Source organism: Felis catus, chromosome C1 (genome assembly GCF_018350175.1).
Source record: "Felis catus isolate Fca126 chromosome C1, F.catus_Fca126_mat1.0, whole genome shotgun sequence".
NCBI classification, from domain to species: Eukaryota; Metazoa; Chordata; class Mammalia; order Carnivora; family Felidae; genus Felis; species Felis catus.
In genome coordinates this window covers 155,689,675-155,702,218 of record NC_058375.1, presented here as the reverse complement: position 1 = coordinate 155,702,218, position 12,544 = coordinate 155,689,675, and the positions used below count along the sequence as shown (strand labels likewise).

Genomic DNA, 12,544 nt, shown 5'->3' with positions numbered 1-12,544 from the left:
TAAAGGGTGAAGGTGATGAGCAGTCTCTGGGCAATCATTCATTTAGCAAAGCATGTCCTAGACTCTTTGCATTTTAGGTAGGTGGAAATGAAGATATAATCATAACAGTAACCACCATTCACTCTGGTCAGTGGCTCAGAGCTTCATCTTGGCACCACCAAATGAACTGAAACAAAAAGCCAAATGAATCATCTGACTGCATTTCAAACACACTGTGCTATCTTAAGTAGAAACTGTTTAGGTTAAACTGCTCTCCCAATGTTATCTTCAAGGAATGCATAAATCTATTTTCCTCCTATGCTTGAAATTGATTAATGTTGAAATACAGCCATTCATCTTCAAGACTGAGTATACTTAGAAACCGAAAGCTTTTCAAGTTAAGATTCAAAACTTAATGGGGGGTGTTTTCTGCTCTAACGGTGTATCCAATTTTCCTGGCTATAGCTTTATCATCATCAAAACCGTCTATACTTGAGTGAATATTGTACAAAGACAGTTAGCCACTTGCATAGTTTCTGCCTTTAAGAGCTGGCAAAATAGAAACAATAGGAAGTGTGCATGTGAACAGATTACTATGGTAATTCAAACAACACACTATGTGTCAGTTATTTCAAAACAAGTCTTAAGAATATACATTTGTGGGGTGCCTAGGTGGCTCAGTTGGTTATGCATAGGACTCCTGATTTCACCTCAGGTCATGATCCCAGGGTCATGGGATGGAGCCCCTCGTGGGGCTCCACACTTAGCGTGTATCTTGCTTAAGATTCTCTCTCCCTGCTCCCCACCTCTACCACCTCCCCCACTCATGCCCTCCCACTTTCTAAAAAAAAAACCCAAAAAATTTAAAAAAATAATATGCATTTATATAATTCAAGACTTCCCAAAGCTTGGCACATTTTCTCCCATTGTAGTTATCAGCACATCTTTCCACTAACCTGCCCACACTAGAAGGCTAAGAATAATTGTAGGCTTTCTTTGCCTAACCTCTCATATGTAACCATTAACTCTGCCCTATTGACTGAAGTACCTAGAAAGCTTTTCAGCCAACCTCAACTTCTACTTCCATTGTCTTAGCCTATGCCCTTATTTCTCTTTTGGAGTTCTTTAATATCTTTCTTCTTTCTCTAGCTCCCTACACTCAATCTATCTACAATACAACCAGAGCAAAGTTTCTAAAATAAAGAATTGTTTGACTTTTCAACTTAAAATCCTTCAATGGGGGGCACCTGGGTGTCTCAGTAGGTTAAGCATCCGACTTCAGCTCAGGTCATGATCTCGTTGTCCATAGGTTTGAGCCCCACATCGGGCTCTGGGCTGACAGCTCAGAACCTGGAGCCTGCTTCGGATTCTGTGTCTCCCTCTCTCTCTGCCCTTCCCCCACTCATGCTCTGTCTCTCTCCATCTCTCAAAAATGAATAAACGTTAAAAAATTTTTTTTTAATCCTTCAATGGTATGCCATTACCTAGACTGTGAAGCCCAAACAGCTTTCAGGGAAAAGCATCATGGTTCCTTTCTAGCTTCCCTCTCCTGACACCACCTTCCCACCTGCACCAAGAAGCCCAGCACACTAAACTTCCTGCAGTCTCTTAAATGTTCTACACATTTTTCTCCCTCTCACCTCTTACCTTCTCTGTTGTCTAAATCATCGTATCTCTCATTTCTTACTTCTCCAGTAGATGCACCCCTACCAACACACACCTTCATATTCATGAAAAACCTTCATTCTTTGTTCAGTACTGAATTCAAATGTGTCCTCTTCCAGAAGGATTCTATGATAACTCCAGGGGACATTTTATTTTCTCCTTTAAATAATTGTTCCTACCTATTCTTCATCACATACCACACTGTGGTAATCAGATGTCCTCATGCCTGTCTCTGTGCCCTGCTTTGTTCTACTTTTCTTTGTATCTATAGCACATAATAGGTACCTAATTAATGTCTGATGGATGAGTAGATGAGTGAATAAATGGATGGATGAATCATGCCTGGCTAACAGGAAATACTTATTGGTTAAATATTCTAATTAACAGGATTTTTGATGAGAATACAATGTAGCATTTAAAATATTATTTACAAATATATTAGCATGTATTTATTATATATATATTATATATTAATTGAACAAACACTAGTAAATAGTCAAAGAGCTCTCCATCACATTTGCACAGCATCTGGCTCTAAATGCTTACTTTAAATGCCCGTTTGATTCTAATTTTAGACTGTAAACTTAATAAAGATAATGCTTTCCTGTAAAAAAAAGTGCTTCTCAAATAAGAATGTGTCTCCTTTATTTTGTAGTGAAATATAATCCCACCCCATAAAATACTTAATCTTGTCCATCTGCACATCCTCTTCTAGGAAAAATTCCTCTCTTTATTGAGAAAACTAAAGCTGTATATACTTGCATAGCTTTCCAAATTGTAGTTAAGGATGGAAAGCTGCAAAAGCATACTTGACCAGAGAGGAACCAGACAGACGATAGCAGGTTTCTGAAGGTAAATCAGGCTCCATGCGAGGGGAGAGAGGTTGTGGAAACATTACATAAAAACCAAAAATAAAGGGCAACCCCTTAGCACAACTCCCAGGCACCACTGGATTACTGTAAATGATCTGCATGCAGGTGAGGAAGGGATGATCTGGGTATGCTCTCCTTCCTTGTATCTCTACACTGTAAATATCCTCACACAAATTTCCATTACTTACAGGTTTCAAGGGGAAAAGAATCCAGTTTATAGAATTTAAAAACCAGTAATTTAAAAAAATTGTGATAGAATGGTACGGACTTAATTTTTCAAAGTAAAAGCATGAAGAAGAAAACAACTTCTATCTATAATCAGCAACAATTCCTAAAATATGTTTTAATGCACAAAAGGATTTAATGCAAATGTCTTAGTGAGGATGACTGCAAGGAAATTAACTTTCTGAAAAACCAAGTACATTTCTTGTGGCTGAGGACTTCATCATGAGCTGACCCTAAAGACTGATGTTTGGCTATCATACTTCTAATAATGGAAGCAAAGATTCCCACCTTTAAAGAAATACAAGTTACAGGTAAATCAATTACTCAAGATGACACAAGGAAATAAAAGGAGATCCAAATATAGAAGTCATGTTCTTGAGTTTATTAATGATGATGTTTTGTTAAGCATCAAGATTTGTTCTGATAAATGAGGTCCAAAGGAAGATGTGTAATAAAGTAATACCATAAAGTTAACATTTATAAATATCCATTTTTTTAAGAACTCTATAATCAGCACTTCTACTTTATCAGCTACCCCTTCCCAGTTCATTGTTACTTACTGTTCTTTGGGGACATTCATTTCAAATCCTAATGCTTTCCTGTAAAAAAACAAAACAAAACAAAAGCTTTCCTGAAGTGAAGTTTGTGTGAACCCTACCTCTCCAGGTAGTACCTAATCTCACCTTCCTTTTCTTAAAGATGAAATAAAAACTACCTCTCTTCTCCTTTCAGGTAGACACCAAACAAACCACCAGCATTATGATAATTTGAGACTCAACTAATGCAGTAATTTAGAAATAACAACTTCTCTGAACTCTGCAATTCAATGTGGTTTGCAATCCAAATTGTTTATAATGGTGAAGACAGAGTCTTCTAATGCTATATATAAGACACCCTTAGAATAATGCCTATCATGTCAACATACATCCTTTTTGAAAGAAATCTTTGAAACTGAGTCTGATGCTAAATAAAACATGTCCTATTAAATCTGCAGTTTGTTTACCTACCATTGTTATAGAACTTTATGTGGACTAACCACTACATGTCTGTCACATGTTTACTATTTTAGACTCTGAGATAAGCATTCCCACAAAGTGAAAATAATGGAGAGCTATTTAACTAAGATCACATGCATGAGGCATTCATTCAATATACTTATGTACTACCAAAATGTTTTCTGAACCTTAGCTTTACTCTGCTTTTGAATTCATCCACCTCCACCATGTCGCATGCATATACCTGAATTAATCCATCTAGGTCAAAAAAAAAAAAAAAAAGAAAAGAAAAAAAGGACAAATAAATGTAAGCTTTGAAATCAGAAAAGATAGCTTTCATCTCACTTGTGTGAGTCTCAGTCTTCTCAAACTGAATTGGGAGTATCATGTGTATTTCTCTACAGGGTTGCTTTACAGATTGAAAGTGGTTATATGTATGCTAGCATTATAGAATGTTTCCATCTTTCATCCAGCTTTGGGAATTTCAAATCTTTTATGGAGAGGTCTCTGATTCACTTGGAAAATAAAAGCTTGAGTACTCAACATCATTTATAAAATTATTCTTTGTTTGAATATTGTGCACTAAAAACATTCAGTAGTAAGGAAAATACCTGGGTCATTGAAATAAACAGGTTCATTCTGAGAAGTTCTGTGCTGTATTTCTGAGAAATGGTAGCAACAGAATATGAGTAATCCCAGGGAAAGCAGTTTGCTTGGTAAAGCAGCAACAGAGAGGGTGACATGAGTTTATTGAACATACTGTAGTCTTAAGTTGGGATACCTTAGCCTCAAAAGCTAACAAACCTGATTTTATGTATCTGTGACCTGAATCCATCTTTAGGAACAGACTCCCATTAACTCAGGAGAATTGAGTTTAAAACTACAATGCCAAGTTATTTTAGAGGAGAATTATTTTTGTTGAGGTAAAAGATACTGGGGGTCTCTCTTTCACATGTACTTACCACTCCTGTAGGCAACTCTAGAGAATGCCAAGTTAGAACCTAGATATCAGTTTGTTAATTTAACATGAAAGCCCTAATCTATAACTGCCAAAAGGCACTGGACAGGTGGAATTCTGCAGTCAATATGTTATCTCTTGGTAAGCAAGCTTCAAGGAAAGCTAAATCAAGAATAGAAGATTGCCTGGTGAGTATGTGATCAGAATAAGTGAGGTGTGTGACCAGTGCCATTAAACCTTTGAACCATAAAAAGAAAGTTTATGCTATTTCACTCCATCCTGGAGTCATAACTGCCACCTGGACCAGACAGATGGTGTGTTCTTAAACAATGTGTTCTTGCCCTATGGGCAGCTTCATCTAGTGTTTGCCTCTTCTTATGAGTCCATGACTGATCAACCCCCCTGCTGTCCATTATAGCCCTTCAGTAATGTATGTTAACACCTTTCATCTGAGAACAGGCAAATCTTACAGCCTGCGACCTGTTGCCTCTATACTGTGATAGCATTGCTCTGATTTTAAATGTTGTTTTTAAGGTTTAACTCTTACAGGGCAATTATTCACTTTAAGTTATTGGGAAAATCCTGGAACCCTCATCTTCTGAAAAGAACAGTTCCAGAATGTATGACATGATGAGCATGGTGAGTTAGGAAAATATATTTAGTTAGATAGGAATCCTCAACAGGAATGATAAGTGGGGAAAAGAGAAGAGCCACTGAAAGTTCTAATCACGGAAGCTGCCAGAGTTTAGTTTGCAATGTTCTATAGCACAGATTTACAGAAAACAATTTCTAGCTATTAACAGAAAACTCCTAATTAACTTGGATCTCAGTCTTTCTGCTGTAAGGTTACGCATGCATGGACATGAAATATTCAAATTTAACTTCATCAGGGCAATTCAAAAAGGCAAATTTGAGAAGGAGCAGACCTAGTACTTTTCCTTTCTTCTGTCCCTTTTTGTGGAAAAATTGAATGTGTATAGGAGATCTCACACACCACAGGAAATGCCCTCAATTATAGAATGCAATAAAAGGATTTTCCTGTAGGGCCTCCTGAACATAGTAAGTCATCTTGATGACTTGTTTGAATTCTCTTTTCATTTGTAACTCTTATGGTTCTTTTGATCACCACTGTCTACTCTGCAGTGGTTCAATACTTGCAAGATGCCAGAGGAATAGAAATTTCTAAGTCCTGCAGTATATTTCCTTAAAAGATAGGAGTTCTCAGACTGCCTAGAAAAATAATCACACCTTTCTACCATTAATAGTAAAAAAAATTCCATCAAAAAATACTTCCATGATGCAATATGATGCTTCCTGTGGATATATAATAAGGATATCACTATTTCTCAACTTGACCAACTTTCTGAGCCACCACCACAATGACGTCATATTGAACACTTGGTAGATTTCATACTCTCCATACTCTCTCTGACCTTTCTCATCATTATTCTGAAAGTGAAGAAGGTCTGTACCCTTCGGTGAAAGAGATATATATTTTCTGAGAGCTACTGCTTACCATTTTCATTACTTTACAAATCATTCTGTCTGTCTGCAATTTAAGTTATCTTTCTGTGGTTTTGTCAAGTAGAACAAATTGGTAAGTAGAATTAAAGAACCAAGAGAAACTGCCTGCCTTTACTATCTTTATCCTATCCATGTAGAGGAGGATCTAAAATATAAAAATAAGAAACATCTAGAGAAGGTAGGGAGGGAATCCCTAAATAAAAAAACATCTAGGGAAGGTAGGATGAAGGAATATATGCCTGTATATCATCAAATCAACAGAACAGGACATCCAGGACAATGGGTCCCCTGTCTTAACCCATCCCATGAATAAAGGTCATATACGTGATCCTCTCCAGGCTGCTGCATAAGCTTGGAGTTAAGCTCAATGCTCTCACCTAGTTGTAATTCTAGCCCTTTCTCTCTCATTCTGAAAAGCAAATGCAAGTCAGTGAACATGACATTATTATAGTGGATTCAAGGTTATCCCTATAATTTATAAGACAGCTAATCTTTCAAACACTTGAACACCTGACACTACAACTGATCTCCATGTGCCCCTATATCATAGTTAAACCTTATGAGTTAAACCTATAACAAGAATTATTATTCACAAAGCATGTGATAGAGATTGCATGACTTAAAAGGCCTACTTGTAACCTAAGAAACCTTTAGAACCTGCAGTGAGTTTTGCTTTTGCTTTGCTTGGGTGAGTAGTAAGGTGGGAACTAGAGAACAATTATATAAGAACAGAGAAGGAAAGCAGAGAGAAAGAACAATCAATCTGTCTATAATACAGAATGACGGATTTGTGCATTTGGGAAAGAGCAGGAGGCAGGAGAGAAAAAAATTATTCAGTAATCAAGCATTTCCTTTTCAATTGTTTGATGAGTTTGCATTGGTTGTCATTTTTTGCCTACACTGGGATAATCCTTCATGAATACTATCCCCTTGGGTTTCTCTACAAATGCAAGATGTGTTTCTTATGAGATTATTCCCCAGAGTCTCATTCTGAAATAAACAGTTCATTGCTTATAAGGTTTTTATAGAGCAAGTTCTCTTTCAATAGATATATGACTCAAAAAGAAATGGAACTGTATAAAAACTGTTCCTACACTCTCATCCCCCAAAACCATGGGATTTCTAACTTGTTCCTTGTTCTCTGGTGAGTCCTGAGGCTCCCTTTCCCCTTCTTTTCAGAAAGTAACATACTATCAGTATGCAAATTGTTTGGCTCTCAAATGCAAATGGATGCCTATCTAGAATATTTTACAGTCTTTTCTCAACAGTGCATAATAAAGTAACCCAGCACATAAATCATATAGCAAAGGCTTATGTGCCATAGGTAAGTTCTTAGAATTTTTAACTACCTAGAAAAATGACTATAACACATGGTATCTCTAAATTCAGCCTTTAAATTCAGTTTTAAACTCTCTGCTTTTGAAGATCTCATCTTAAAAATGAAATGGATGTCTGGTTAGTGTGCTTGCAAAATGCCTTAAAGGATAAAGCAAGAAGTATAGATTCCTAACATTTATTTTTATGAGCAATGTGTTCAGTACTTTTCACTATGCTATTTGTCTTTTAAGTGCTTTGTTAATATGCTGTAAAAAGCAATTAATAGTCCCAAGGCTCCAGTAACCAAGTAGTATTAACCACTTTCTCAGACATTCAAAATGATTTAAAAAGGTTAAAACTGTTTCCACTATAGAAAAGGGAGAAAATAGTAAACCTAGTTTAATAATGAACTGTCCCCACCTATAGCCCAGACTTACACACATAAAGAAGTTATATATTCAAAAAACCTGAGCTGAGAACTGTATCATGCAAATAGCCAAGATATAAACTGCCCCTGCCAAAAAAGCCAAGATATAAGGCCATTTGGTCATTTACCTTGACAATCTAAAATCTGTTCAGTTGTTCTAGAGCAGAATTCATTGGAAGAAACTTATTCAGGCAGGATGAAACAGGGATGTGAATTTTTTCTTCTCGAACACATTCTGGCATAGCACACAAAAGTTCAACAAGGCTGGACATCACACTGTAGAGCAAGGTCTCCTTGGGTTGTGGGGGATTTTTAAGCTGCATCATTAGGGATGTGTTGGTCCTTCTCTGTTGGGATTAGAAACCAGGGTATAATAGCAATATAATGTGTTAATAATATGACTCCAATCTTCTCTTGCCAGCTAAGCATTGACAGCTTGAGCAAGGGGCCATGTGTGACACAGTAAGCCAGCAGCAGGATTTACCAAATAAGCCCTCAAGACTGGCAAAGTAGCAAACCCACTCTGGCATGATCTCATGGTTAACCAGGTTTGATTTCCTTAAGCACTGAATCATGGCCTTTTCCCACTGAAATTCAAAGAGAACCATTTATTTTTCTGGTGAAGTCAACCTATAAAGTCAGTCTTAGATTCTCTCAAATGACCTTTCTGATTCCAAATAATGGACCCCACTCTACCAAATCTGTATCATCTAACTCATAAAAACTGTGAAGCCAGTCACTGAAGTTGATGCAAGAGACCCAGAAGATAATTGACAATAGCCAGATGACCAACCACAGGAAGAAAGTCATGTTCTCCCAAAGTAAACTAGCAAGCCCTTTGGTAATAACAACCCAAAAGATATACGATGTCCATTCCAGAAAGTGTAAGAAAGCTGCCATCCATAGCTGCAGCATGGTGACTGAGAAATGGCATGCTCTCAAGTCCCCTCCAAAGACTAGAAAAAGAAGGGTCATAATAAGCCCTGCTCAGCTGTGGGCTTTAGATTGTTAATAGATTATTTGGCAGATTCTGGGTGCTATAATTCAGTGATATTTACCAGGAGGCTGGGAGGCCCCAGGAGCATAACAATATTGTTAGTAGACTCTGGAATGGCTACTAGCTTTCCACTTGACATATCAGTACTGGATAGCAAGCCCAACAGCACAACAGAGTAGCTGAGGTGGTCACTTAGAGAGGTAGATACTGAATTCAGTGCTGTCCTAGTGACAATTATCTTGGAAGACTCCTAGTGCAAGATGACTTCTCTTCTCACCTCCCATAACCTCAGGTGCTTCTTTCTGGGCAGGAATGGTAAAATTGCACAGGCCCAGGTTGCATGAATCCTGCAAATTCCAAAGAAGGGTTGTCTTTAAGTCTGGCTCTTGGCCAGCTCCTGAGAAAATAACCTCTAAGCCCTGGGAATATTCTGCATAATAAAAATGTTTTTGTGTGCTTGAGGCCATAGGCCATGGTATACCAGTTTCACCAGATAAATTTATGCTGAAAATATGTTTTCTGGCAAATGCCTCAAGTGTGTATGTATAATATATGCTGGAATCTGAGTGGCTGAAGTCAGTCATGCAGCTTACACAACTGACTCCTATAAAACCCTAAATACCAAGGCTTGGATGAGCTTCCCTAGTGGCAACACTTGGAAAATATTCTCTCATTTCATATTGTTGCCGAGGGAATTGTGACCCTGGGTGACTCAACTGAAAGGAGCCATCTTGTGCCTAGTTTCTCCTGTACTTGACCTCATGCCACCTGTTACCTTTGCTGGTCTTAATCTGTATCTTTTCACTATAATAAAATGTAACAGTGAGTGTAACAGCTTTGCTGAGCCCAGAGAATCATTGTGCTTGGGAGTCTTGGGGACCCTCACCCACCTTCCTGTTAGGCAAGGGCTGTTTTGATCACTCAGAGGTCATGTCATTACTGCCACACATTACACATCCATGACCCTGTGGCAGTTGAGTGCACTGATCTGCAGCTACAGCTTGGGTGAGGATGGCCAGAATAGAATGTTCAACATAAATGTTTAGATTTGGAACTGCTATATCACATGAGAGGGGTACAAAACAAAGGGTGCAGCCCCAGATGGATAAGTCAACAACAACCAGCCAGTCAATATAGCAGTGCCTTCCAAGTTGGTGTTTGCTCATTCCTTGGTATAGGGTACTGTTCAGATTTGCCAATCACCTGAGGAAGTTTGAGTATGGGGGCGGGCAGACAGATGGGAAAGTTTACACAGATCAGATACCTATATGCATTTGCGGGACTCCAGGAATTTCCTATCGCCCTCCAATTTGTGGGTCTCTAAGAGACAGGTCTGACAAAATCCACTCCTATAAGAAAAGGCTGTCCTTAACACAACATTAAGAAGTCCAGCCAGTCTCCTAGTGAAAGCAAGGGCAATATTAGTGCAGTTTGTCTTGAACTGTTCTAGCGCTCTCTCTGTATTTATATCTATCCCATATTCCATATACCTGTTTCATAGAAACAGCTAGATAGATGTGAAATGTATTTTATTATACATATCCACACATATTTTGAGACTTCTCAGTATCAAAATGCCTCAACTGTGAAGAGTTATCTGAGGGAATGTGTCTGGATATCCCAATAAAAAAGGGCCACCTCTCCTAATCCATTCAGTGATTAAATTGTTGTAGAGGGAAATCTGCATTTGGACAGTATAAGCTTCTGTCTAGCTTCCAAGCAACTAGGTGATTCTAAAGTTTGAGGAGATCAGTTACCTAGTGACACCCCAGGAACCACTTCATCAGACTGACCACTTTGCTATCCTAAACTCAGAGGAAGGGGATGATCTTTATCCATTTCTCTCAAATGGACCGTGTCCTCCTCTAATAGTCTCGCTATCTTGTGTACTGTGTAGTTGTCACTATCCTTCTATGGGTGGGGACAACTCATTTTCTCCCACTATAGGGCTATTAAGCTGATTAGAAAAGCAATCCCCCATCTGCTGCTGTGGTCAAGAACTATAGTACACTATCAATATGATGGAGCAGACCGTTGGCTTCCAGTCCTATCCTGTTAGCTTAGCTCTGGAGTGTTCAATGTTGGGGTCCAAACTCTGTACTTGAAGCTTTGTATGTTACCAGTAGAAGCAAAATTAGCCACATCACTGATCTTGGGTGGTGAAGAAATAGCCCTTCCTCTAGGCATCATCTAAAAACTAGATCCAAGTCTTGTCCTTGACTTTAACTGCCTTAAACACCAGCATGGCCAACGTCATGGAGCTTTGCAGAGAGGTCAGTTCCTTTCCTGGGAAACCAGCCTGCAGACAGCAGTGTTGGGACAAGTTAACCCTTTCCTCTTAACAGGCAATGACAATGTGTATGGTATTAGAAGTTTTTAGAAGACATTGTTCCCATCCTAGAAAAGCCTGCAGATTCACAGGGTGAGAGCTAGCAGCATCAAGACAGTTTTAGCATTAGTACAGAATAGTCGCAGCAGAGGGATACTGCCCAGAATCACTCACTTTAAATTTGACACTTAGTGTATTTTAGCCCGGTCACAGAGCATGAAGAACACAGTCTGCATTTGTTGCTCTCTGATTTTCTTTAACATTTCATCCTTAATATGAAAAACTTCTAAAAATTAGCCTAAACAACTTTATTTTAGTTGATATTTAATAAAACCATCAATATAGTTATTACTGAAGGTTTGCTAAATGGCTCTCACAACTCTAAGTTGGGCAAGAAACAAAAAATTCAAGGAATGTATATTCAAATACTATCCCTAACTCCTAATACTTTTAGCCCTAGACTAATCACTTAATCTCCCAACACCCTGATTGCCTTATTTACAAAATGAGAAAAGTAGAAGAGCTTACTCATCAGAATGCCAGAATGCATACAGAGTGATGAGTATTTTTATTTAACCAACTGGAGATATGTAAATTATAACAGGCAGCAAGTTACAGTGTTTTCCGATATGTATCTTTGCCTGAGGAATTTTCTTTCCTCTCCTAAACATCAAGCAGATTCATTTAATGTCTAAATCACACTTCCTTTCTGACAGGAATTCCTTCAACCTAGCATTTAAGTTGTGTCGCATTTTTGTATTTATATAAACCTCCTCTCCACAATAAGGCTATACGCTTCCCAAGGGCAAGAGACATGCCTGGTGCTTCTCAGTGTCCCTGTAATGCCTAATGCATTACCAAGACAATCGTAGAAACTCATTAGGTATTTGTTGAGTTGAATAACATCCCCACCAGACAAGCTAGGGAGATAGCACAACATGTTTCCTCACACTTAATTCTCACACAGTTACATTATCAGGTACAAAACCTCCAAGTTTTCAGCCTCTCACTGCTTGAGCCAAAACATTGCTCCTTTATTTTAGATGGGTGGCTGATGTCAGCAGGATCATAATCACAACCCTCTGAGCCAAACATCAGGAGGTTAATAGAAGCTGTTGTTGGAGAGAAAAACATCCTGTTGTTCTTTGTCTCCAAAATTTCCCAACAGGCACGAGGACCTCCTACTATAAGAAGAGCTTAAAAGAAGGTTCCATTTGCAAAACAATTATCTCATAACCATACTTTTTGTTACCCCC

At 38.3% G+C, this 12,544-nt stretch overlaps 1 protein-coding gene across 1 annotated transcript in view; it reads right to left on the bottom strand.

The window, feature by feature from the left end:
- The window catches only part of XIRP2 (xin actin binding repeat containing 2), a 693,081-nt gene that overhangs the window by 502,119 nt on the left and 178,418 nt on the right, over positions 1-12,544 (bottom strand). The window contains exons 6-7 of the mRNA XM_045033894.1: positions 8,091-8,309; positions 3,302-3,340 (exon numbers count right to left, since the gene is read on the bottom strand). The gene's annotated coding sequence lies outside the window, so the exon portion shown is untranslated. The remainder of the gene's footprint in view (positions 1-3,301; positions 3,341-8,090; positions 8,310-12,544) is intronic.